Here is a 25959-nt window from a genome sequence, read left to right as displayed (position 1 = left end):
CATAAGTGCCATCAAAATGACACAGCTAGAGGACCCAGGAATCACTGCAAATAGGATGCTATGCATCAGAATGCTCTGCAAAGGCTGCTGTGTTCTCAGGAACCAGACATTCTAATAGACCAGTGGTGGGCATATTTTCAAGGCACTCCAAGGGGCTCCCAGAGACAGAAGTCTAGGAGGATGTAAAACCTCCAGAGGCCATCATCCTATCCCAGATCTCAATAAAAGAAACTGTTTCATAAAGGAAAATCTAGTGAAGAGAACAGAAAGTGACTGATGGGTAAAATACATACATAAAGTCTTTTTGAGAATAAAACATGACTCACATAGAAATCTAAAAGACAGGATAAGCCAGAAATAAGGCTCAGAGAAACTGGGTTCCAGAAAACAGTAAAAGCCCAAGTCGGTTTCAAGGCAGCTACCTAGTTTGGCAGCCGTTCAAGAAAGGGGTCCAGGGAAAGCCCACCAGGAGAGAAGAAAGGAAAACCTAGCTGGTTAGGTGGTGACTTTGACCGCCATGTAGCTCTGGCCTATGCTGGTAGCTGCAAAGTCACAGGCAAGTGGCTTTTTTCATGAATTCGTGCCCTAAAGTTGGATACCAGATTTAGCACGAATTCTAATTGGACTTAATAATAAAAACCTGGAGTCAGATATTAGGGGGGTGAAAGCTGAGAAAGATTAGAGAAGCAAAGCAGCTCCATCACAGAGTCAGACTTGGTGGTACACACCTTTAAGAGGTAGAGGCAGGTAGATCTCTATGTGTTCAATGCCAGCCTGGTCTAGATGTGAGTTCCAGCAAGAGCTGCGTGGTGAGAGTCTGTCTTAACAAACAAACAAATAAACAAACAAACAAAATGAACTCCACAGTGCTGAAGATTTGGCTCACAGGTTAAGAGCATGTATCGTTCTTGCAAAGAGCCTGCATTTAGTTCCCAGCACCTAGATCAAGTAGCTCACAGCTACCTCTAACAAAACCTCTGGCCACTAGGACACTACACTCATGTTCGCAAAACCACACATATATACATAACTAAAAATAAAGTATTTTTTAAAAAATGAGCTCCATCACATAAGATCTGAATGTAGCGTGCAACTGCACCGGAACTTGAACCAAACAGAGCAGTAAACTGGCATTGTCTTCCCTAGACCAAGGAGGGCAACCCAAAGTCAAATGCTGTTTCTATGATGTTATCCTGTTTCCCTGTGATGTTAGTTCTATATGTTTGGGAACGTCTACACCCTCATCTCTGTGGGTATTACTGGTGTTAACAATCCACCTAGATCTGTTGTGGGCAGTGACAGGTGAGTAGATTCTGAACTTGGATTCAAGATAAAAGAAAATCTTCCTAGATATGTGCACTTCTAATGTCTATATCTTTAGATACATGAGCTAGAAAACATAAACCACATTAGAATGATTATGAAAAGTCTGAGGAAGCCTTCAAGCTTCATTTGAATCCTGTAAGTACTTAGAGATTTGGATGTTGTGATAAACTTTTCCTACTTTTCTTTATATCTTTCAAAACTAAACAAAAAAACAGGGTCTCATCATGTAACTCTAGCTGACCCAAAACTCACTTTGTAGACCATGCTGGACTCAAACTCAGACATCTGCCTGAATCAGCCTTCCAACTGCTAGGATTAAAGGCTTTTTAATTTCTTAAAAATTCTGATGTTCAATTTTAGTGTCGATAATAACAAAATTTACTTTAGTTAACATTTAGGGGGAAATCTATAAATTAAGTTCTCCTTTAAAATAAATACATTTTAATATTAAAGAAGATCTTTTTAAAAATTTTATTTTATGGGCATAGTCGTTTGGCCTATCTGTGTAGATCAAGTGTGCTGGTGTCTGTGGACTCCAGAAGAGGGCGTCAGATCCCCTGGACTGAGTCACAGATGGCTGTGGACAGCAAGTGTTGGGAACTGAACCAGTGTTCTCTGATCTCTAGCCTTTAGGAGGGATCTTTCCTGACGGAAGGGCAAAGAGGTGATCAGAAAGAAAAGTTAGAACACGAGTTTTTTTTTTTTTTTTTTTTTGCAAATGCATATACTGAATTTAATGTAGCAAACAGAGCAAAAAATACATTAAAAAACAAATATGAATGTGGTAGAGACTTAAGAAATTAAAAGAGTATTTTCAATGTGAATTCAAACAACAGCAAAAGTTCATGTTCATAATAATAAAGAGATCCATGGAAGATCAGCAACGTGGCATGCCTGTCTCCCCAGGCTATGTGCTCCAAGCCTGGTTGGCTTGATATGTTTCATTCCAATATCAGTGATGAGAGGAAAGTGTCTGAATTGCAAAGTCTAATGGCAAAGAAAGGGTGTTTGCCCAGTAGTCAATCTTTGCTCTATTTGTCATTTTCTCACAGTGAATACAAAACTGTGACTGGCCAAGTGAAGACACATCTCACTGTGTGAGTCTTTCTTTCTGTCAACATAAAAGCAGGACTTCTGTTTATCATATACAGTGTATTTGGGGAGACTTTATGTTTATTTGTTGATGTAAAATCTTGCTATTTGTATTACTAAGGCCTTCCTAATAATTCCTGTCTTAATCCACACCAAATAGATAAATAAATAGCAAAGCCAAAGACACAACACCCTTTCTTTGCCATAGAACACGAGTTTTAAACTCCCACCCCCACCCCCCGCCTCCGTGTGTGTGTGTGTGTCTCTGACACACACGGGGGGGGGGAAGGAGGGAGAGAGAGAGAGACACAGAGAGAGAGAGACACAGAGAGAGAGAGAATCTGAAGGTTTTTTTTTTTAAATGTTTATGCATAAAGTTCTGGCTGTTCAAGGAAAAACATACAAACATAGCAATTTCTCCCTGTTAAATCCCAGACAGCAGTCCCCCCTCCTCGGTTTGTGTGTGTTCATGATGAACCTGGAGGGAGGGGACACAGCCTTGACAGGCAGGATGACACTGGCAAGTTTATATACCCGTATGTGCCATGAAAATTCTCCTTGAGCAACCACATCACTGGTGCCAAGGACCAGGCACCCATCTAGATGAGTGTGGCCAAGGTTGAGGGCAGGTTTAGTGGCCAGTTTAAAAGCCTCTGCCACCTGTGGGCCATTTGCAGGATGGGCAAGTTAGATGATTCTGTTCTCCAATTGGCTAATGCTGATGGAATCATCTCAAAGAACTGAGCAGAGGAAATTTGGGGATATGTGTTGTAAGGAAACAGCGAAAACCCCACCTAATTCTAGTTAGTGTAAAGTTTTAGCTATCTAACTGAATTGGAGATTTAAAAATAAATTTTGGGAAAGGCTGCAGCAAAATGTCTGAGATGAAATCTGTAAAATTAAACCTCACACAAAATGGGAGGATAGAAACCGTAAGGTCAGCAGCCACAGTGCTGGAGAGTTACTCTCAAACTCAAACCCAGGCCATTTACCTGTTAGCCATTCCCACAGCACCTGCTCCCTGATTAGTAAGGACAGACGAGAAGAAAAGGCGCATGAGCCGAGCAACCCACAGCTCTGTTTCCTGACGTGGCTGGGTCTGCAAAGGGTTTGCACAAAGTTCTACAGAAGAAACCGGCGGAGCCGGGCGATGGTGGCGCACGCCTTTAATCCCAGCACTCGGGAGGCAGAGGCAGGCGGATCTATGTGAGTTCGAGACCAGCCTGGTCTACAGAGCTAGTTCCAGGACAGGCTCCAAAGCCACAGAGAAACCCTGTCTCGAAAAACCAAAAAAAAAAAAAAAAAAAAAAAAAAAAAAAAAAAAAAAAAAAAAGAAGAAACCGGCGTTCGGTCAGCAGAGAAATGGGACTGGTGCTCCCCACTGCCTTCAGGAACACAGCACATGCTCGGAAGGGGACAGGCCAGACCATGAGTTCAAACAGAATGTAAAACAACATCACACATATCAGAAAAATATTTTTAAAAAAAAATCTTTTTTAAGTTTTTAAAGATGTATGTATTTTATGTATATGGTGCTCTATCTATATGCCAGAAGAGGGTATCAGACCCCATTATAGTTTGAGCCACCATGTGGTTGCTGGGAAATGAACTTAGGACCTCTGGAAGAGCTGCCAATGCTTTTAACTAACTGCTGAGCCATCTTTCCAGTCCCCAAGAGGAATACTTTTTTAAAATTTTGTTTGGCACAAGATTTGTACATTTTTCTGAGGCAAAATGTGCTGTTTTTACTCCTGTGTAACTGGGTTAATAATGAGCAAATCAGGGCAATTCACATAGGCATTGTCTTATACCTCTGTCATTCTCTATGCGGAGTAACTCAAAATTCCCACTTGGAAATACCCGATGCATTATTGTTAACTACAGTCACTAAAAATGTTTTCTTTAAAAATGTCCCTGACAGGAGCCTGCACTTCGAGACTTCTGTGTTTCAATCAAGCCAGCATTAGATCCCTGAGCAGCCTCGCCCTAGTGGTTTCAGCAAGATGAGCGAGACTTGTTTGACCACCTGTGTCCCCTCTCCGCTGGCCCTGCTCATTCTCATGAGCCAGAACTACAGCAACAGCTGGGGATCATTAAACCGACAGAAATAGCTTAGGAGACTCCGACGTGTGCAAGTGGGGGAAGGAGAGGTTGAGTATCAGATTAAAAAAATCAAAAGGGCAACAGGCAAGTAGGGGGGCAGGGAAGAGATGAAGCCTCGGAGACTGTCTTGTCTATTTCCTTCACAGCCAGGATGGACACTACAAATGAAGGGGAAACTGACCATACCAACACTGTTCCACGCCTGCCTATTCCTCCGTGGATGGCTTGGTCAGGCCTAGGAATGTGGCAGGCTGGGGTGTAAGGAGAGAGAAGGAGTGGAGTACACAGTCTAGCCTCAGATCAGCCCTCAGTCTGGAGGAATCACTCAGAGGTGATGAACCGGTAGGTCCCAGGGACGTACTGTGGCAGCAGAAACCAAGTCTAAGACAAGGCAGGCACAAGGGCTGTGAGAATCTATGGCTCAGCCCCGCTCAGGCCTAAGGCATTCATTTCCTCTTGGGTTGTTCTTGTCAGGTCACGTCTATCCCCCAACCCCCGTCCTCCCAGCTTTTGAACCTGGCAGGCTTCAGAAGATTGGTGCAGGAATGTGCCATCTGCCTGGGCCACAGCCCAAGTGTGTTCAGCACATACCTGCAAGCTCTAGAGGAGCTTCATTCAGATCAACCCCAAAGGAGTAAGTTTGCATTTCTTGATATGCACATCTAATTCTGATCAGTTCCAGGACCCTGGGTACCTTCTTTTTTTTTTTTTTTTTTTTGGTTTTGTTTTTTTTTTTTGGTTTTTCGAGACAGGGTTTCTCTGTGGTTTTGGAGCCTGTCCTGGAACTAGCTCTTGTAGACCAGGCTGGTCTCGAACTCAGAGATCCGCCTGCCTCTGCCTCCCGAGTGCTGGGATTAAAGGCGTGCGCCACCACAGCCCGGCCCCTGGGTACCTTCTTCATTCCACACTTGCCAGGATGTCTGCTCAGTAGCACCAGGAGCTCTCCCAGCAGGGAAGTCCTATATCTACCCAAACAGGACTGTAGATTCTGTTCCCCCACCTGAAAGCCTGGGCAGGAAATTATTCAACTGCAGAGACCATGACTGCAACTTTCTTTGGTAAGAGTGTGTTGTAAGCGTAAGATTGCATGAATTCAGCTGAACATTTTATTTGATGACTTTAATTAATCTACTGAAGAAAGTTTCACCTCACTATGTAGCCCTGACTGTCCGGTAACTCACCATGTAGACCAGGCTGGCCTCAAACTCATAGAAATCCACCTGCCTCTGCTTCCCCAGTCCTGGGATTAAAGTTGTGTGCCTCCACGCCCAGACGCTTGCTTCTTATCTAACCACAAATCAGACAGCAAACTGTGTTCATGCTTATCCAAAATGTACCAGTTTTGTCTTAATAATCATAGTTGAACCTGGTTTTACATAATGAATCCAGATACCTCACAATAATTGGCTAACTCTGAATATCTTGAGTTATATTATATAAGAAAGGCAAAGGATATTAAAACATTAAATCACTTGGCTCTAAAAACAAAGGGGTCTGAATTAAATGGCTAACAGAGCATTCCGAGGGATGGCGTGAGGACCAGCTGTATGCTGACAGACTGCTGGTCGTGCTGCTACAACCACGGATCACCGTGCACAGCTTAGACTGGCAGAATACATTTCACGTCTCTTACCAATTTTTAACATCATGCAACCTTTAACTAATAATTAAAACGTGACGTCACACATATTACAACTAGTCTCTACTGTGCACACTTTGTGTGGAAGTGAAGTCAGAAGCAAGAAGGGAGCAGCACTAGTCAACGTGATGCCTGATAGAAACTTACACATGACCTCATTTGAATCATGACTGAACATACTAGAAAATCAGAAACTGCTTTGCTAAAGCTCAGAACAATATGGCCACACACCACGGGCAAGATCAAATTAGGAACTCAGGGTTGAGACAATCTGCTCCATGCTAAGACAATGACTGCCTATCACATAAAGGCTTCTACCCTCAAGGAATTAATCTATGACACCCAGTGACTTGACTGACGCCTCTCAGATGGAACAAGAAGAAACTGGACCAGCTCTTGGTTCAACATCATATTCTGAATCTAGCTGAAGAGCATTACAGAAACATTATTTTTTAATATCACTGAAGGCTAAAATTATGCACGAGATTGACTAAGACTGGGTTAGGGAAGCACTCAAAAACCTCAGTCACTTGAAAATAAACACATCTTCCTATGGACACAATACTGCCCTCTAGTGGCCAGAAGCACAGAAATTATCGGCAGTTAGTAAACTAACAGCTAATGTGCACAGTATGGCTGGTGATCCACAAGAGGCTTTTGGTATACACTTGGGAGGGCCAGACAGAAAAGGCCGAGCTTATCACATACACTAAAACAAACAAACAAAAAACAAACAAAAAAAACCTATATAAAGTGCAAAGATCTTCAATGGACTCACAAATACAACAGAGAAGATAAGTGTAAAATGGCCAGTGAGGCAGCTCATGATGAAGATGCTTGTTGACCTGAGTTTATCCATCCTCAGCATCCATAAGATGGAAGAAGTGAACAGACTCTGAAAGTGCCCTCCACATACGTACTGTGGAGATCAGGCACGCATGTGCCAATACACATTCATACACATACAAAGCAAGCAAATGTTTAAAATGTTAAGAAATAAGCTTAGAGGTAAGTTACTAGAGAACAAAAGGATTCTGTAATATTCACGGAGGCATCAGTGTATGAGAAGTATTTGAAACACTTCATAAACTGGAGATGGACAGCAAGACCCAAGGCCAAGAGGTAGGAATTACTGTAAGATTAGGACCACAGCCAGCACTCTCCACAGCTGCCATGTTAAGCTGGTGAAGAGGAATAAAGGCAGGCAGGCAGGAGAGAAACAGGGAGGCAGAGAACTGGCCCATCTTAAAAGGCAGCCAATAGGAACATCTGTTATTTGCTATCAAGTAAAATGAGACTTTTAGTTTCTCAGGAAACTGTGAAATATGAGCGGTATTTCAAGGCACAATGGCCATGTTTGTCTAGTGACCACCCTGGTGCTCAGTAAGTCACAGTACTGGCAACTATACCAGAAGGTAGTACGAAACCACAAAACGCCATCTCCAAGACTGTACATGCCTCCTTAAGAAAACGATTATCAGGCAGATCTGGTCCTTGACAAAGGCAATTAAAGAAAAAAAGGAAATGACTGTTATTAGGAATTTATCTATAATAATGAAACACAAGACTAACATACTTCATTTTCACTGGGTACCCTTGGGTATTCAGCATAATCCATTTCTTTGGTGAGCTTACAAAATGATGTTTACGTAAAAAAAATAATTCGAGAAGATATGACCTGAGTCCTCAAAGGTGTGGAATGCAGACCAACTTACTTATAAGGGAAGGTTTGGGGGTTGTTATTTTTTGGGGGATGCCCCTACCATATGATTTTGTAGATAACAGGGTTGTACTGCAACGGGAAAAGTTGGACACACCGATAGGTGTACAGAATTCCACAAACAGAGTGAGCATATCAACTGCCATTCTGATCCTGCTTGAACAAGGATGCATTAGTACACAGTTTTCCACACTAATGCCAACACCTTTGCTTCTTTACTTCCAATGCTAGAGCCTGAATCCAGGATTTTCACCCCACACCAAGCTAAATCTGCTAAGACATTAACCTAGAAAGTTGGGACTCTGGAACAGTACAGCTCTCCAGGTCTACGAAGAAAGGGGTGCAGCCCAATGACTGAAGTCTCTCCTTCCCTCTGCAGGGCCATGAGATTTCTCTCACATAGATCTAGTATACTTCTAGATTTAAAAAACAAACAGAAACAACCACCTCTCAATATGCTCTTAAAATTCTTTGCAAACTGGGCACAGAATGTCAGTTTGTTCTGCAGCTAATTCATTTATTGCTGACTCCACACTCTCAAGTCACCTTGTCAGAAGCCACAAAGACCCACGAGAACTCGAGAGCTCAAGAATGCTACGCTTTAGAAGAGCAGCACTTGCACAGCTAATGGCATAAACTAAGGACTGCAGATTATTACCGCACTAACAAACAAGACTGACAAAATCTGGTAAAATTTTGATGAAGGCTCTATCCACTTCCACCAGTAACCCAGGACACCTGTGGAAGGATTTTCCTGAAGAACTTTCTGCAGAACTCAAATTTGTCTACTCCATTCAGAAAGATTCTTTTGTCATTATTTTCAGAATAGCAAAGAAGGCTGCTGTAAGGGACAGAAGACAATGAGGCCATCATCAATAGCTCCCTTCCACCCATCAATAGCCAGAGTGATTTATTGAAAAGATATTGCACTTGACCCACAAACAGAGGCAGAGTCTCACCTTAGGACAACTTTTTTCATCACTTCTACAACCCAGGTTTACACCCATTGTTAGGGGAGGGCTGAGCCATCTTGGTCATTGCCCTATCTGATTTTAAAATGTATGCCACAGTACTATGTTCAATTAACAATTTGTTGAATGCTTAACAAGCTTTAACACAAACTCTGAAAGAATAAACCATCAAAAGTCAAAGCTTGAGTGGCTACAGAGAAATAGGCAGGGGGTAGACAACAGCAATACCTTTAAGTGTGTGTCACAGGCATGCAAACCCCAAAGGGATAAATACGCTAACCTTCCCGCAAACTGTGGTAAGGGGTCAGGCATATTGCAGAACAGCTGTCTTTCCTCGGCTTCAGGACAATCCATGAGAGTGGCAGGATCCTGCAGGCAGGCTGACAAATCCTAGTCTTCTCCAGTGTGCTGGAGATATAAGACTCCAGAGGCCAATACTGCAAGAAGCCAGTCTCCATTCCTGCCCTCCTTAGAGCTGCCATTTGCTATTTGCTGAGGATTTGATTAGCATTGCTCTTTAAGTGGGCACTTCATTTTTGCAGTGCAAAGGGTTGCAAGAACAGCGAGATCCCAGGTTTACTTAGGGAGCGGGGCATTAAAAGCACTGACGGCAAAAGGGCAGAATCAGTAAGTCTCCTGGCAAAACATTTCTTCCTGTCAGCACTGGGACTCGACACCGATACCTCCCTCCACTATCCAAATGCCAAAAAGCTGGGCTCGGATGATTTCAATGTGTAGAGCTGGAAGATGCAAGGGCTCCCTCAGAGAAAACGCTCGTAGCAACCACCCAACCTCATTCACCCAAAATAGTAAACAGTTGGTTTCTCTGCTCAGAACCAAAAGGCTCCTGCCAGACAGCAATATCACATGACAGCAATATCACATGATCAGGTTCCTTCTTCTTGCCTCTGCCTCCCTTCCTTCTTGTACAAAGCCTATACTGAAGTAGAACAAGGAGCTAAAACACAGCGCTATTTTATTTTACTTGACAATTGTGTTTAAAATGTTTATAGATGAAAGAAAACCAGATTTGGGGATAGAAATTCAGGAAAAACTGACTGAAAAAAGCCATATCCCAGGACCTCGATGAGATGAGAACCATAAACACAACAGCTAACATGGCAAAAAAGCTCAATAAGGGACATTTCTTAGCATACTATGAACACTGTGTTGATAAACTTCAAAAGAAAATATGGCTTATTACATATTTTACCTTTTCATTTTAAAAGAAAACAAAGGCTTTTTTAAAAAAGCAATCCCTAGGGCCGGGCAGTGGTGGTGCACCCTTTTAATTCCAGCACTTGGGAGATAGAGGCAGGCAAATCTCTGAGTTCAAGGCAAGCCTGATATATAAAGAGCAAGTTCTGGTACAGCCAGGGCTACACAGAGAAATCCTATCTTGGGGGGCAGGGAGCAATCCCTAGCTAGCCTCAAACTCTCCATCCTTAACTCCCAGTATAGGGATCACAGGTGTGCACAATCATGACTGTGGTGGTTTGATTAAAAATGTTCTCCATAAGCTCATATATCTGAATGCTTAGGCATCAGAGAGTAGTGCGGCCTTGTTGGAAAAGTGTGTTACTGTGGGTGGGCTGTGAGGTTTCAAAAGCCAAAACTACAACAAGGTTCTCTCTGCCTGTGAATCAGAATGTAGCTCTCAGCTGCTTTTCCAGCACCATGCCTGCCTGTTGCCATATTCCCTGCAAAGATGATAATGGACTAAACCCTTGAAACTATAAACAAGCACCCAATTAGATGCTTTCTTTGGTAAGAGTTGTCGTGTTGATGGTATCTCTTCACAGCAATGGAACAGTTACTAAGACAGAGTTGTTACAGGGGACAGGGTATTGCTGTGACAGGCCTCGCCAATGCTGCTTGCTGAAGGAAGACAGTTTAAGTGGGACTTAATGAGACATCCTTAGAGGAGCGTGGAAGACAGCATTGAGGGTGATTTGAACTGTGGGAGCCCAGCTCAAGAAGGGGAGGGATGTTAGTAAGTGGCCTAAAGGCTGTTCTGGTGATATTTTGGTAAAGAATGTACCTGCATTCTGCCTTTCTCCAAAAAATCTGCCTGAGGCTAAGCTGAAGAGCTGTAGACTAATGGCGCTGGCAGAGGAAATCTCAAGCCAACCTAGTATTGACTGTGCAGTGTGGTTATTAGTAACCACTCTTATGAAGATCCGTAAAGAAAAGGACCAAGCGGGCAGAGAGAGCAAGCCTTCTTCCATGCCCTCTATAGGCTGCCAGCAGAAGGTGTGGGCCAGATTAAAGGTGGATCTTCCCACCTCAAAGATCCAGATTAAAAAAAAAGTCTTCTCACTTCCAATGATTTAATTAAGAAAAAAATCCCTCTCAGGTGTGCCCAGCCATTTGAATTTCAACTAATTTCAGATGTAGTCAAATTGACAACTAAGAGTAGCAATCACAATGACTAAAATAAAGGACTTATTTAATAATAAAATATAATAATAATAATAAAATAAAGAGCTGGCTAAGTCAGAGACCATAGATTGAGACAACAGTGGCAGACATGAGACACCTGAGATTTGGAACCTTGTCTGTCATCCTCAACTTACACTACCATTTGATTTTACTCGATTAGATGGTGTGGTTTCATCATTCGACCTTCGGGAAGGTGATCAAGAGAGTTATACTAACATGCTGAATTGAAATATTTACCCAGCTGACTACAGAAACACCAGCCATCATGACATCCACTGGCATTTCAACATATAGGGAGATCAGATATTAGGTTGGCAATGCAGAGACATGCCACTGTATTTCCCCCACACACGGTTTCCTGGTATGCAGAAGTTGAGCAAGGTGTGCAGGGCAGAAGGAATAGAAGCACAAACTGTTAGGCTGAGTAATTTGTTCCAAGAGAAAATAGGTGAAGTTCAGGGATCTACTGCATCACTGTATTTGGCACAGCTCCTACTCACGGAGCTGGCTGGGAGGTGGGCTTTCAAAGTCTCCTTCATCCACCTCCACACAGTGAGAACTGCTACCTGTTAGTGAAACAGAAAAGAACGAACATGGACCATCCTCTCACCAGAAACCCCTTTCCAACAAGAGCGCCTGTGGACGATTACTCAGCCATCAGAACAGAAATGCCAGAAGAATCTGGCACTGAGGATGGACACAAATGCTCCTCTGGAAAAAGTTTACAAGTTTCTTATAAACTTAAACTTACTACATTAGCGAGGAATCCCATTCCTAAGTGACTTAGTTAGGGCTTATACCGCTTCAATAAAAACCATGACCAAAAAGCAAGTTGGGGAGGAAAGGGTTTATTTGGCTTACACTTCCACACTGTAATCCATCACTGAAGGACAGGAATTCACATATGGCAGGACCTGGACGCAGAAACTGATACAGAGGCCATGGAGGAGTACTGTTTACTGGCTTGCTCCTCATGGCTCACTCAGTCTGCTTTCTTATTGAACCCAGAATCACCAACCTAGAGATGGTACCATCCACAATGGGCTGGGTTGTCTCCCATCAATCAACTTAAGAAAATGCTGTTTAGGCTTGCCTATAGCCAGATCTTATGAAGGGATTTTCTTAACCAAGGCTCCCTCCTCCCTGATGATACTAGCTTGTGTCAAGCTGACATAAAATGAGCCAAGAAACTGAGCACCTACTCAGGAAAGATAAAAACATGTGTTACCCTAAGGGCCATATATGAACATACAGGCCAATAATTTTCTCAAACCAAAAACATCTTAAAAGTTCTTTGACTTGTGAATTGTGTAAAAAAATGTGGTGAACCAATTCACGGAAATAATAAAGATTTAGCAACTAAGACAAACAAACAAACCGCAAACTGTTGTCATAGCAAGCACACTCTGGTGCTGTGTTCTTTCTCAAAACCCACTGAACTACATTCCTAAAAGGGGAGATCACTAATACATAGAAATTGACTTCTTTTTTTTCTTTCGTTTTCTCAAAAAGTGGACACAAAGTGTTACCCATCAGAATGGACAAGTGAAGAATGCAGGCTCTGTATAAGTCTGTCTTTGCCTTCTCTCTCTCTCTCTCTCTCTCTCTCTCTCTCTCTCTCTCTCTCTCTCATTTTTTTGAGACAGGGTTTCTTTTTGTAACAGCCCTAGCTGTTCTGGAACTCACTCTGTCGACTAGGCTGGCCTCAAACTCAGAGATCCACCTGCCTCTGCCTCCCAAGTGCTGGGAAGATTAAAGGTATGCACCACCATGGCCTGGCTTCTTCTCTTTTCTTTTAAAGTTTGTTTTGGTGGTGGTACACGCCTTTAATCCCAGCACTCGGGAGGCAGAGGCAGATGGATCTCGGTGAGTTTGAGGCCAGCCTAGTCTACAAAGCAAGTTCCAAAAAGACTCCAAAGCTACAGAGAAACCCTGTCTTGAAAAGAAAGGAAAAAAAAATGGAAAGCTTAGATAAGCACATGCCCATAATTTGCATACACAAAATTTCTACAGGGGCTGGAGAGATGGCTCGGAGGTTAAGAGCACTGGTTGCTCTTCCAGAGGTCCTGAGTTCAATTCCCAGCAACCACATGGTAGCTCACAACCATCTGTAATGAGATCTGGTGCCCTCTTCTGGCCTGCAAGTATACATGCAAGCAGAACACTATATGTAATAAATAAATCTAAAAAAAAAACATTTCTAGAGTATGAAAAAAAAGATACAGGCTCTAGAGCTAGGATGCCTGGGTTTAAGTGCGGTGCCTACACTTGCTAACTATAAGACCTTGAGATGTTTCTATTTCGATGTCAGCATTTCCTCATTTATAAAGTAGGGATGAGAGAATCCGTTTTTAGGGTCACTGTAATCAACAAATTAGCTCATGTGGAGCACTGAGAACAGTACTCATTTTATATTCATTCAGTACATGTGAGCTGGTGTGGTCACCCGTATGTGACATGGTGTTTATCTCCAGATTTCTATGGAACAAGTACTGATTTTTAAAAACCTGCTTTTTCTGCTTCAAACAAGCAGTGAAAGCAAGGATGCTAGGCTAGGAATCAGGGATCTTGTTTTGGGTTTTAAGTGCACTGCTTATTGCTCAGCTGAATGTCTCAAAACAATACTTTCACCTCCAAAGCAGTGCTTAGAACAAGCAGGGTGTCCCACCGCTAAAATGGAATGTACCAAAAGATTTATGATAGCATCTGACAAACTACACCATCTATTTTATTTGTTTTTTTTTTCCCTTAAAATTGTATTATTATTCTGTGTATGTGCCATGGGGCGGACAGTATGCACACACCAAGGTGCACGTGTGGTCGTCAGAGGACAACTTTGTGAAGTCTGTTTTCTCCTTCCACCTTTACATGGCCTCTGGGGCTTAAACTCAGGTCCTCAGGCTTGCAGGGCAGGTGTTCTTACCCACTAAGTCATCTCGCTGTCCCTCTCTTTCCTTTTGATATTTGACGTCTACCTATAAAGTATCAAGCAATGTGGACACAGAAAGACACCTCAGTCCCTGCTCTTGTGGCATCTGACAGTTTGGGCTGTTTACAGGCACAGCAGTGGGCGTGTACCCACTAATACCATCCCTCAACCTGACAGCACTCCGCTAGGAACTGAGTAACAGGTGCCTGTGCGGCTGGGAGGAGTCAGAGCAGGCCTCTAGCAAGAGAACACATCTGAACTGAACCCAGAATGGTTGGAGGCCTGGCATGGTGGCACATACCTTTAGTCCCAGTATTTTGGAGGGAGAAGCAGGGGGATCTCTGAGTCCGAGGCCAGCTTGGTCTACATAGTGAGAACGGTATTTGTGGGGAAGTCTGCTCTCAAGGTTAGATGAGCGTTCTAACCAAAGGAAAAAAAAGTGTACAAAAGTTAAGGGAATAACAACAACTGCTTGAGAGATGGAGAATAAAGAAAGAGAAAAAGAAAAACATCATTTTTAGGAGCAGAGGCATGAACAGGGATGAGAGGCAGCAGAGAAGCTAGTCAGGAAGTGAGAAGTGTGCATTCAAGACCACTGATAATATTGAGAAAAAAGGAGACAAGGTGTGCTTTAGTCTTACCTAAAGGACTACAAGGACATGGCTGGGGATGTGGCTCAGCTGGCCTGTCTACATGCATGGAATCCTGGGTTCTTCCCCAGCACTGCAAACACCAGGCATGGTGGCATATCCCTAGGATGTAGGCACCTGGTAGGCCAAGGAAAGATCAGTTCAAGGCAGGTGAGGCTATGTGAGAACCTGACTCAAATAAAGGTCTAATAATATAATACAATATAATTATAATTGTATTATTATATAATACAATAATCCTGACAATGGCCACTAAGATGCACATTACTACCTTATACACACATAGCCATTTAGTTGCAAATTTCAAGATTTATATTTATTTTATGTGTATTAATGTTTTGTCTGCACGTATGTATGTGTACCATGTGTGCAGTGCTGGCAGAAGCCACAAGAGGGCATGAGATCCCCTAGAACTGGAGTTAGAAACTCTTGTAGCTGCCATGTGGGCACTGAACCTGAGTCTTCCGCAAGAGCAGTCAGGCCTCTTAACCACTGAGCCCTCTCTAGTCCCTAGGTACAAAACTTCACAAACAAGAATGTCAGAAACTTATTCTCCACAGCTAACTGCTCACACTTGTTTATTCAATAAACACCATGTGTTAGGTGGTAGAGGGGGAAGGCAGTGAACAAATAAGACACAGAGCAACAGAGACAAGCACGCGGCCCTCAGCTGCCTGAGACCTGTTCAGATCATATCTTGCTTAGAAGCTGGACAAAGACTATGTGATCACATGGCTGAGAATTTCACCTGGAATCAGACTCCTTTTGCTCAGATCTGACTCTGGCACCTGGAAACTGGGACATTACCACCACACTCAAAGTTTTAGGGTTAATTTAAGGAAATAATTGGCCAATAATCTGTATTAACAGCACTGAAAATATCCAACTAATCATCCCCTTTATTTTTTGACATTGTACCTTTAGGATAGTCCATGGTCTCTCAGAGTACAAACAACAGATTTTATAGAGTGGAAAAACAGGGAAAGAACAAGGCATAAAAAGGAATTAACATCGCTAAATTCAATTTTAGTGAATTCAGGATAGTGCTCATAAAGACATCATGCCTGGAACGTAACATTCCTTTAGAGTTTTCTGTTAACATCTTCCTACACCAGATGACCTAATAAATTAAAGAAAACACATTACCCAAAGTAGGGAGCTGGCCACAGTCTCTCCTGGGGTTTCTCGTTGTGCTTCTCTGACTAATGCTGAGTCACACCAGAGACAGTACAGGGTTCGGGCAAGCCGTCGGAGCACAGGCCTGTGAAGAAGCTTTGCCAGAGCACACTGTGGACTAACCACTTCCTGCATATGGAGATTTCTGAGATAGAAAACTCAAGATGAAAGGAATGTGTATAATTGTCATTGAATAAGCATGTGTTCAGAAAGAAAAATGGTGCAGCATTTAATGTTTCTCTTTTTTGTTTGTTTGTTTCTCTTTCAGTTTTTGAGACAGTGTTTCTCTGTTTAACAGTTCTGGCTATCCTAGAACTCACTTTGTAGACTAGGCTGGCCTCAAATTCACTGAGATCCCCCTGCCTCTGCCTCCTAAGTGCTGGGATTAAAGGTGTGTACCCCAATTGCCTGGCCACATCTAATGTGTCTTAAGCGAATGTCATTAGAAAGACTACTAGACTTCCGCTCCTCGATGATCACATACTCAAGAATGCTTTTGTGAAACTGGGACTAAGCAGCCCAGGCTAGCTTCAAAAACTGCAATCTTCTAGCTGTGTAGAATTGCACACATTAATCCCAGCACTTGGCGAGCAGTGGCAGTGGCAGGCAGATCACTATGAGTTTGTGGCCAGCCTGATCACATAGAGTTCCAGGCCAGCCAGGGCTTCATGGAGAGATCTTGCCTCAAACAAAACAAAACAAAAAATTGCAATCTTGGCCTCAGTCCCCCAAGTGCTAGGATTCAGGCACATACCACAAAGCGTGGTTTTGAAAATACCTCTATCTTTTTCAAATAATTCATTCCTTCTTACAACTGACTCTGAAATCAAGAATATTAATTTAGACAGACTTGGAAAGTATATACTGCTGTGTATTTTCTGCAAGACGTTAAGGGCTGCTGTTTCTATGCGGTATGGATTCAGGACTCCAAGAGTTCTGTGAGCCAGGGGAATCCCTAAGACATTTTCAACCTGAGGGTCAAACGACACTTTCACAGGGGGTTACCTAAGTCCATTGGGAAACACAGATATTTACATTACAATTCATAATAGTAGAAAAATTAGTTATGAAATAGCAAAGAAATAATCTTATGGTTATGGGTCAGCATAACATAAGAAACTGTATTAAAGGGTTGCAGCATTAGGAAGGTTAAGAACCACTGCTCTAAGAAGTAGGGTCTGGTGGTTAGGAAATTGGAGGTGCTGCCTTTACAGGGAATTAATGTAGCTTTCATGGGACTCTGGTTAGTTTCTGCAAGAATAAAATGCAGTAAAAAGAGAACCTGGTATCTAAAGTCTTCTGCTTTCCTGTCCTGTCTTGCTATGGTATCTCTCTCTCTCATACATGCTCCTACAATGCCACCCATGTTGTGATGTAGCGCAAAGTCCTTACAGAGGTAAATGGAAGTCAGCACCACACTCTTGGATCTAGAATTATGAGCTATCAGAACCTCTGTTCTTTGCAAAATTACCCCCTCAGGTGTTTTGCTATAGCAATAGAAAATGGACTAAGGGCCAAACTGATTCCACTTAAAGTTTTCCTGTTTGAGTTGAAATCAACCATGTGACACTTCCACTCCAACACAGAAATTTAAGAAGCAGAGGAAATCTGCACAAGTTTTCAACATTCAATTTTTTAAAAACTTATTCATTTTAATTTTATGCACATGAATGTTTTGCCTGCACATACGTATGTGTACTACATGTATGCCTGGTACTCATGGAGGCCAGAAGAGAGTGTCTGGTCTTCTGAATGTGGAGTTATGGATAGTAAGCTGCCATGGCAGCTGGGAAACCACACCTTCTGCAAGAACAGCAGGCGCTATTAAATGCTGAGCTCTCCAACCACCTCGGCACCTAATCTTTTTACGCTCTAATAGAGTCAAAGTCTACACCCACAAAAAGAGAATATCACATTTTCACATCTCTCTTACGGGGGTTTATAATCTCCTTTGTGGGGACATTCTTCTGTGGATAATTATGTTTCTAGCCCCTGGCATGATTTTTCCTCACCTAGCACCACAAAGGATGCCTGTTTGCCACCTTCTTCTACTGCCCCCACTGCCTATCTATCAGAGAAGACAATAGCTAAAAAGATTCGGAATAAGTGCCCATCCCATTTTGAAGACTGCTGGCTGTGCTGTGAGTTAAGAACAGGTTCTATCGTTCAGGAGAGTCCAGCTAACAAGGATGCGTCTTGATCATTTGTGCCTCACCGTTAACACCTGTGTTGCTTCCAAACCTACTGCTACTCCGTCCGTCAGTGGACCAAATGTCAACAGTCAGTTATCCACATTATGAGCTGTCAACAAAATAAAAAAAACACAGACTCTAAAGGAAAACTGCCAGTGGATGCTAGATGACACTCCCCAGCTCTTTCCCACATTCCGTGGTTCTTCACTCTTTCCAAAGCTGCCTGAGCACCTCCATCATACTCCTCTCCCTTTACCTCTGTAAGGGCACTAGAATAATCATTTTTCTGCAACTCCATATATTTCTTTCGAAGCCAAAGCCAGAAGCCACACTCACCAGGGGCTCATGGCTGTGTTCACAGGCTTCAGTCATCTAATTCACAAAATACACAAGGACAGGACAAAAAGGAGAGCCATCTAACCACCTGCTATCTGTAGTGTAGAAATGCCAAGTTTTACTCATAGTGTAGTGAGGCAACCGAGCTCCCTCAAATGCATGACACAATTCCAATTCCAAACCCTTCATTTTTAAAACATGGAATGTTCATCATACATGCTTACTTGAGATTATGATACACACGAACAGTATCTGAACGGTTCTGGGAATCAAAGCTAGATTCTGGGGCATGGTAGGCGAGTGAACACTACTCAGACTGTCCTACAGGGGCCAGAGAGACGCTTAACTGTTAGGGCACTTGTTGCTCTTGTGAAGACCTAGGTTTGAGTCCCAGCACACACATGGTGGCTCACAATCTTCCAGGACTCCAGTTCCAGGGGTCTAATGCCCTATTCTGACTTCCTTGTGCACCAGACATGAACAAGATGTACATACATAATCCAGGCAAAACAACATAAAATAAAACACATAAATCTTAAAAAAAAAAAAAAAAAAAGCAACATTTTCCAGGATTTAAAAAAAGAAACTAGGTTTGGAGAGATGGATGATGGATCAGTGTTCAGGGTGAAGGCCAGAGTCTGGATCCCTAATGTCTATGCGATGGCCCAATAGAAATCTCAGTCCTCAGCAGACAGGGGATCCCCAGAGTAAGCTCACTAGACTAGTCAATTGGCAAGTTCTGGGTTCTAACACCCAGCCGCAGTAAAACAAAGTGGGTCTCACTGGAGGAAGACACCAATGTTAACCTCTGACTTCTGTGTGTATATACACACATATATATGCATCTAAAAACATGTATGTATATATGCATATAATACATACACCTATATAATGATAAATAAAGCAAAAAATACAATAGTACATTTATATGAAACTTAGTCATTTCACAGTTTTAAATATAAATGGTGAATTTCAAGCTTAAGTCTCCATATCTCAGATAGTATCAAGATGCATTCATCTCGTCAGAATATAAACCTTGTTCTGAGCTTTGCAATACAGTAGCATTTCTGTTAGGAAGCAGCAATTTTTTTCTGATTAATAAAGCCAAACAATGCAAACAGTTTAAATTTACTACTTTTTCAATGAAAAATGAAAGGCTAAAAATTACTCTTTGAATCCAGACTTTATATTTAAATGTTGCCCCTATGACTGAGCATGGGTGATGCACACCTGTAATCTTAGAATTTGGGAGGTAGAGAGAGCATCCTCAACTACACAGTGAATCTGCAGTCAGCCTGGAATACAGGAGATCATAAAAAAACAAACAAACAAAAAAAAACAAAAACAAAAACAAAAAACAGGAAAGAAGGTAGGGAGAACCAGGCAGTGGTGGCTGTGCATGCCTTTAATCCCAGCACTCAGGAGGCAGAGACAAGCAGAGCTCTGTCAGTTTAGGCCAGCATGGTCTATAAAGCAAGTTCCTAGACAGCTAAGGCTGTTAAACAGAGAGACCACCCTGCTTGGGGGGAGGGGAAATCTAGCTAAGGTCCTGGATGGAGAGATAGTAAAGTAACAATGAGTTACCATTTAGCATCCATTAGACCAGACCAAAAAAAAAAAAAACAAAAAAACAAAAAAACAAAAAAAAAAAACAAAAAACCAGGAGGTGGGGGCACATGCCTTTAATACCAGCCACTCAGGAGGCAGAGGTCAGAGGATCTCTCTGAGAGAGTGAGTTCCAGAACAGCCAGGACTACACAGAGAACCCTGTCTCAAATTAAACAAACAAAACAAAAACAAAAAATTAAAAGACAGTATAATACCTACATTCAGCAAAGAGGGAGAAGGTAATCTTGTACATAGCTGGTTTCCACCAGTTATAGCCACCATGTGTTTAAATTTTTCTTTCTTTGAGGCAGAATCTCACAACATATCCCAGGCTGGCTGTGAACTTGAAGTGCCTCAGCCTCCTTCCTGCATTCTGGGAGTAGAGCCATGCCAACTAAAAAGGTCTCTCTTTTCTTGTATTTCTTTTTTTTTTTTAATATTTATTTATTTATTATTATACAATATTCTGTCTGTGTGTATGCCTGCAGGCCAGAAGAGGGCACCAGACCCCATTACAGATGGTTGTAAGCCACCATGTGGTTGCTGGGAATTGAACTCAGGACCTTTGGAAGAGCAGGCAATGCTCTTAATCTCTGAGCCATCTCTCCAGCCCTTTTCTTGTATTTCTTAAATTTTTGTTTGAAAAAGAGGTTGCATGAGACCCTGTCCCACTCCCAAATATAATAAATAATCTGACAATAACATCTACTGGCTTCCCTCAACCCATCAAGCCCACCCCTAGAAATATACCAAAATCCACATGTCGACAAATAAACCTGTCGAGGATGGTGGCACATTTCTGTAACCTCTGCACTTAAGTGTAGGGCATGGGGCTGGAGAGATGGCTCCGTGGTTAAGAGCACTGACTGCTCTTCCAGAGGACCAGATTCAACTCCCAGCACCATATGGCAGCTCACCGCTGTCTGTAACTCCAGTTTCAGGGGACCCGGCAACCTCACACAGACATATACACAGGCAAAACAATTCAATGCACATAAAATAAAAATAAATTATATTAAAAAAGTGTAGGGCAGGAGGGTCTAGCTCAAAGGTGAGCTAGGCTAAACAGTGAGTTCAAAGCCAGTCAGATGTCCACAGTGAGACATTGGCTAGGATTTAGCTCAGAGATAGAGCAACTGCCTAGTTGTATGTGTAATTCCCTGGTCTGGTGGATCCCCAGCACTGTAAGAAGGGAAGACAAGAGGGAGAAAGAGGAACAAGAAAGAGGAAGGAAGGAGGGAGGGAGAGAGAGAACATAACAATAAAGACATAAAATACAATTACCATTTAAGAAAAATTCAATACCTTGGGTATAATGGCACACACCTCTGATCACAGTACTTGGGAGTCAGAGGTAGGCAGACTCCTGTGAGATTGAGGCCAGTCCAAGATATGTGGTGAGTGCCAAGACAAAAAAAAAAAAATCCCACCCACTCAAACAAAACCAAACCCAATTCAATGGGACAAAAACCAAGGACCATGCTTCTATATTATGTGAATCCAGAGGAGTAAAATATGGAACCAGTTACTGACAAGGTTTTAAAGTAAGGACATACCTAAGGGTGTCCGAAAAAAAAAAAAAAAGAGAGAGAGAGAAGAAAACAAAAGGCAAGGGAATGCTAAAACCCTACAAAAGACTGCATATTTATTGATTAATTAATTCTATGTTTATGGGTATTCTGCCTGTGTGAGTATCTGACTATGTGCCTGGCATTCAGGGAGGCCAGAAGAGGCTGTCAAATCCTTTGGAACTGGAGTTACAGACAGCTGTGAGTGGCCATGTGGGTGCTGGGAGTTGAACCTGGATTCTCTGGAAGAGCAGCCACAGCTCTTAACCAATGAACCAAAGCCCCAATATTGCCTTTTATTTTATTTTTTTAATGAAGTGAATATCTTCTCAGCTTTTAAACTAAGATCAAATATAAAATAATGGGGGGAAGAAACATCTGCTCCTACCTTCTACTGTTCCTACTTACAAGAAAGGTGAGTCAGGGGTCCACACTGCAGTTATGGCTTTTTTTTAAAATTATTTATTATTATGTATACAGTATTCTGCCTGCATGTCTGCCTGCAGGCCAGAAGAGGGCACCAGATCTCATTACAGATGGCTGTGAGCTACCATATGGTTGCTGGGAATTGAACTCAGGACCTCTGGAAGAGCAGGAAGTGCTCTTAACCACTGAGCCACTTCCCCAGACCGCAGCTATGGCTTTTATATATGCCAGAAAAACATGTGGATCCTGTTGATTTGCTGGATCAATCACCCTACTTAGCTACAACACAACCCCAGAAGGCGGGTACTGACTTGACCAGGGACACAAAGAAGAGACTTTGAAAGTGGAAGGTCCAGTGCCTAGAGTCAGGGACTTTACCAGGCACTCACTGATCTCCACAGTCTTGAGACTGCCCAACAGTTTATTTCCAGGAGAATGGGCCATGGATTGGAGTTAAAAGTCTATTTTAATAAACCATCAAGCAGTTTTTAAAGAATAAGTTTCAGACTTAAGTGTCTATGTAAAATAAGCAAATATATTCTAAAATTATGTATATGTGTGTATATATATATATATATATATATATATATATATATATATATATATGCCTCTGTACATGGGTATTTGCATATGTGTGCAGGTGCCCAAAGAGGCCAAAACTGGAGTTAAGGGTTATAAACTACCCCCAGTGTAGGTGCTGGGAACTAAGCGTGTCCTTTGCAAGAACAGTAGCTGTAAGCACTCTTATCTGCAGAGCCACCTCTCCAGTCCCTGTGGTGAGATTTTTGGGTTTTTTTGTTTGTTTTATTTTGGGCTTTTTCTCCAGGCTCTCACTATGTATCCTTGGTTGGTCTTGAACTCACAGAGATTTGCCTGACTCTGCCTCCAGAGAGTTAAAATTAAAGACGTGCGTCACCACAACCTACTTTTTATAACACCAATTAAAGATTTCCTGGGCCAGGATTTGGGCACATGCCTTCAATCCCTGGCAAGTCTGGTCTCTACAGTGCGCTCCAAGCCAGTCAAGGCTATATAGTGTAACACTGTCTCAAAAAAAAAAAATTATAAAATTAAAATGTTTTAAGCAAAATTTTTACACAGTAACAATCTCCTAACTAATTAGAACATGGAGGATGACTTTAAACTGTTTACTCAAGTACCCTATTTGATTGTTGCATTTGTCAGTTGTTAGTTTGTTTTATAATTTCTCTAAAACCAGAAACCTCAGTCCCCATCTTCACAGCTTAGGCAGAACAAAGACCAACAACAGTCCAATGCGCTCTAGGTGCCAGTAAACACAGTGAAACACGGTAAACATTTGTTCTACAAATTGAGCACTAAATGTTGCTGAATAGACTATTATTATAGTCTCTAATGGCCAAACAGAATAAACTCAGTGCTTATTTTTTTTTTTTTTTTGATTTTTCGAGACAGGGTTTCTCCTTAGCTTTTGGTTCCTGTCCTGGCACTAGCTATTGTAGACCAGGCTGGCCTCGAACTCACAGAGATCCGCCTGCCTCTGCCTCAAACTCAGTGCTTATTAAAGTTGGGAGTTCTCCCTAGGATATAGCAAGGTTCACCCAAGAGGCATACTGCAATCTTAGAAACCAAATTCTTTTTTTTTTTTTACATTTTTTATTGATATTTATTGAGCTCTACATTTTTCTCTGCTCCCCTCCCTGCCTCTCCCCTACCCACTTCAATGCTCCCACAAGGTCCCCATGCTCCCAATTTACTCAGGAGATCTTGTCTTTTTCTACTTCCAATGTAGATTAGATCTATGTAAGTCTCTCTTAATGTCCTCATTGTTGTCTAAATTCTCTGGGATTGTGATTTGTAGGCTGGCGTTCTTTGCTTTATGTTTAAAAACCACCTATGAGTGAGTACATGTGATAATTGTCTTTCTGAGTCTGGGTTACCTCACTCAAAATAATGTTTTCTAGCTCCATCCATTTTCCTGCAAAATTCAAGCTGTAATTATTTTTTTCTACTGTGTAGTACTCCATCCTGTAAATGTACCACGTTTTTCTTATCCATTCTTCGATTGAGGGGCATTTAGGATGTTTCCAGGTTCTGGCTATGACAAACAAAGCTGCTATGAACATAGTTGAGCACATGTCCTTGTGGCACAATTGAGCATCCTTTGGATAGATACCCAAAAGTGGTATTACTGGGTCTTGAGGAAGGTTGTTTCCTAATTTTCTGAGAAATCGCCACACTGACATCCAAAGGGGTTGTACCAGCTTGCATTCCCAACAGCAATGCAGAAGTGTTCCCCTTTCCCCCACAATCTCTCCAGCATAAATAGTCATCAGTGTTTTTGATTTGGGGCATTCCTACAGTTGTAAGATGGAATCTCAGAGTTGTTTTGATTTGCATTTCTCTGATGACTAAGGATGTTGAACATTACCTTAAGTGTCTTTCAGCCATTTTAGATTCCTCTGCTGAGAGTTCTCTGTTTAGGTCTGTACTCCATTTTTTATTGGATTATGCGATCTTTTGGTGTCCAATTTCTTGGGTTCTTTGTATATTTTGGAGATCAGACCTCTGTCTGAAGTGGGGTTGGTGAAGATCTTTTCCCATTCTGTAGGCTGTCGTTTTGTCTTGTTGACCGTGTCCTTTGTTTTACAGAAGCTTTCCAGTTTCAAGTGGTCCCATTTATTAATTGTTTCTCTCAGTGTCTGTGCTGCTGGGGTTATATTTAGGAAGTGGTTCCCGTGCCAATGTGTTCAAGTATACTTCCCACTTTCTCTTCTATGAGGTTCAGTGTGGCTGGCTTTATGTTGAGGTCTTTGATCCATTTGGACTTGAGTTTTGTGCATGGTGATAGATATGGGTCTATTTTCATTTTTCTACATGTTGATATCCAGTTATGCAAGCACTGCTTGTTAAATATGCTGTCTTTTTTCCATTTGATATTTTTTGCTTCTTTATCAAAGATCAGGTGTTCTAAGATGTGTGGATTGATATCTAGGTCTTCTATTCAGTTCCATTGGTCCTCCTGTCTGTTCTTGTGGCAATACCAGGCTGTTTTCAGTACTCTAGCTCTGTAGTAAAGTTTGAAGTCAGGGATTGTGATACCTCCAGAAATTCTTTTATTGTACAGGATTGTTTTGGTTATCCTGGAATTTTGCTTTTCCATATGAAGTTGAGTATCATTCTTTCGAGGCCTTTGAAGAATTTTGCTGGGATTTTAATGGGCATTGCGTTGAATCTGTAAATTGCTTTTGGTAAGATTGCCATTTTTACTATGTTAATTCTGCCTACCCAAGAACATGGGAGATTTTTCCACTTTCTGGTGTCTTCTTCAATTTCTTTTGTCAAAGATTTAAAGTTCTTGTCATACAAGTCTTCCTCTTGTTTGACTAGAGTTACTCTGAGATATTTTATGCTATTTGTGGCTATTGTGAAGGGTGTTGATTCTCTGATTTCTTCCCCATCCCTTTTATCATCTGTGTACCGGAGGGATACTGATTTTTTTTGAGTTAATCTTGTATCCTGCTACACTGCTGAAAGTGTTTATAAGTTGTATAAGTTCCTTGGTAGAATTTTTGGGATCACTTATGTAAACTATCATATCATCAGCAAACAGTAAGAGTTTGACTTCTTTTCCAATTTGTATCCCCTTGATCTCCCTTAGGTGTCTTATTGCTCTAGCTAGGACCTCAAGAACTATATTGAATAGATACGGGGAGAGTGAACAACCTTGTCTTGTTCCTGATTTCAGTGGAATCGCTGGAAATTTCTCTCCATTTAGTTTGGTGTTGGCCGTTGGCTTGCT

General features: G+C 41.9%; 1 protein-coding gene and 1 pseudogene across 2 annotated transcripts in view; one reads left to right on the top strand and one right to left on the bottom strand.

Moving 5' to 3' along the window:
* Mrtfa (myocardin related transcription factor A) overlaps positions 1–25959 on the bottom strand; it is a 100294-nt gene that overhangs the window by 42088 nt on the left and 32247 nt on the right. The gene's annotated exons all lie outside the window — the stretch shown is intronic.
* On the top strand, positions 1220–3162 carry LOC130888796 (40S ribosomal protein S21-like; annotated as a pseudogene).

The sequence above is a fragment of the Chionomys nivalis genome, chromosome 17 (genome assembly GCF_950005125.1).
Source record: "Chionomys nivalis chromosome 17, mChiNiv1.1, whole genome shotgun sequence".
Classification (NCBI taxonomy): Eukaryota; Metazoa; Chordata; class Mammalia; order Rodentia; family Cricetidae; genus Chionomys; species Chionomys nivalis.
Note: the sequence above shows the minus strand (reverse complement) of the source record. Positions and strands in the feature narration are given on the sequence as shown.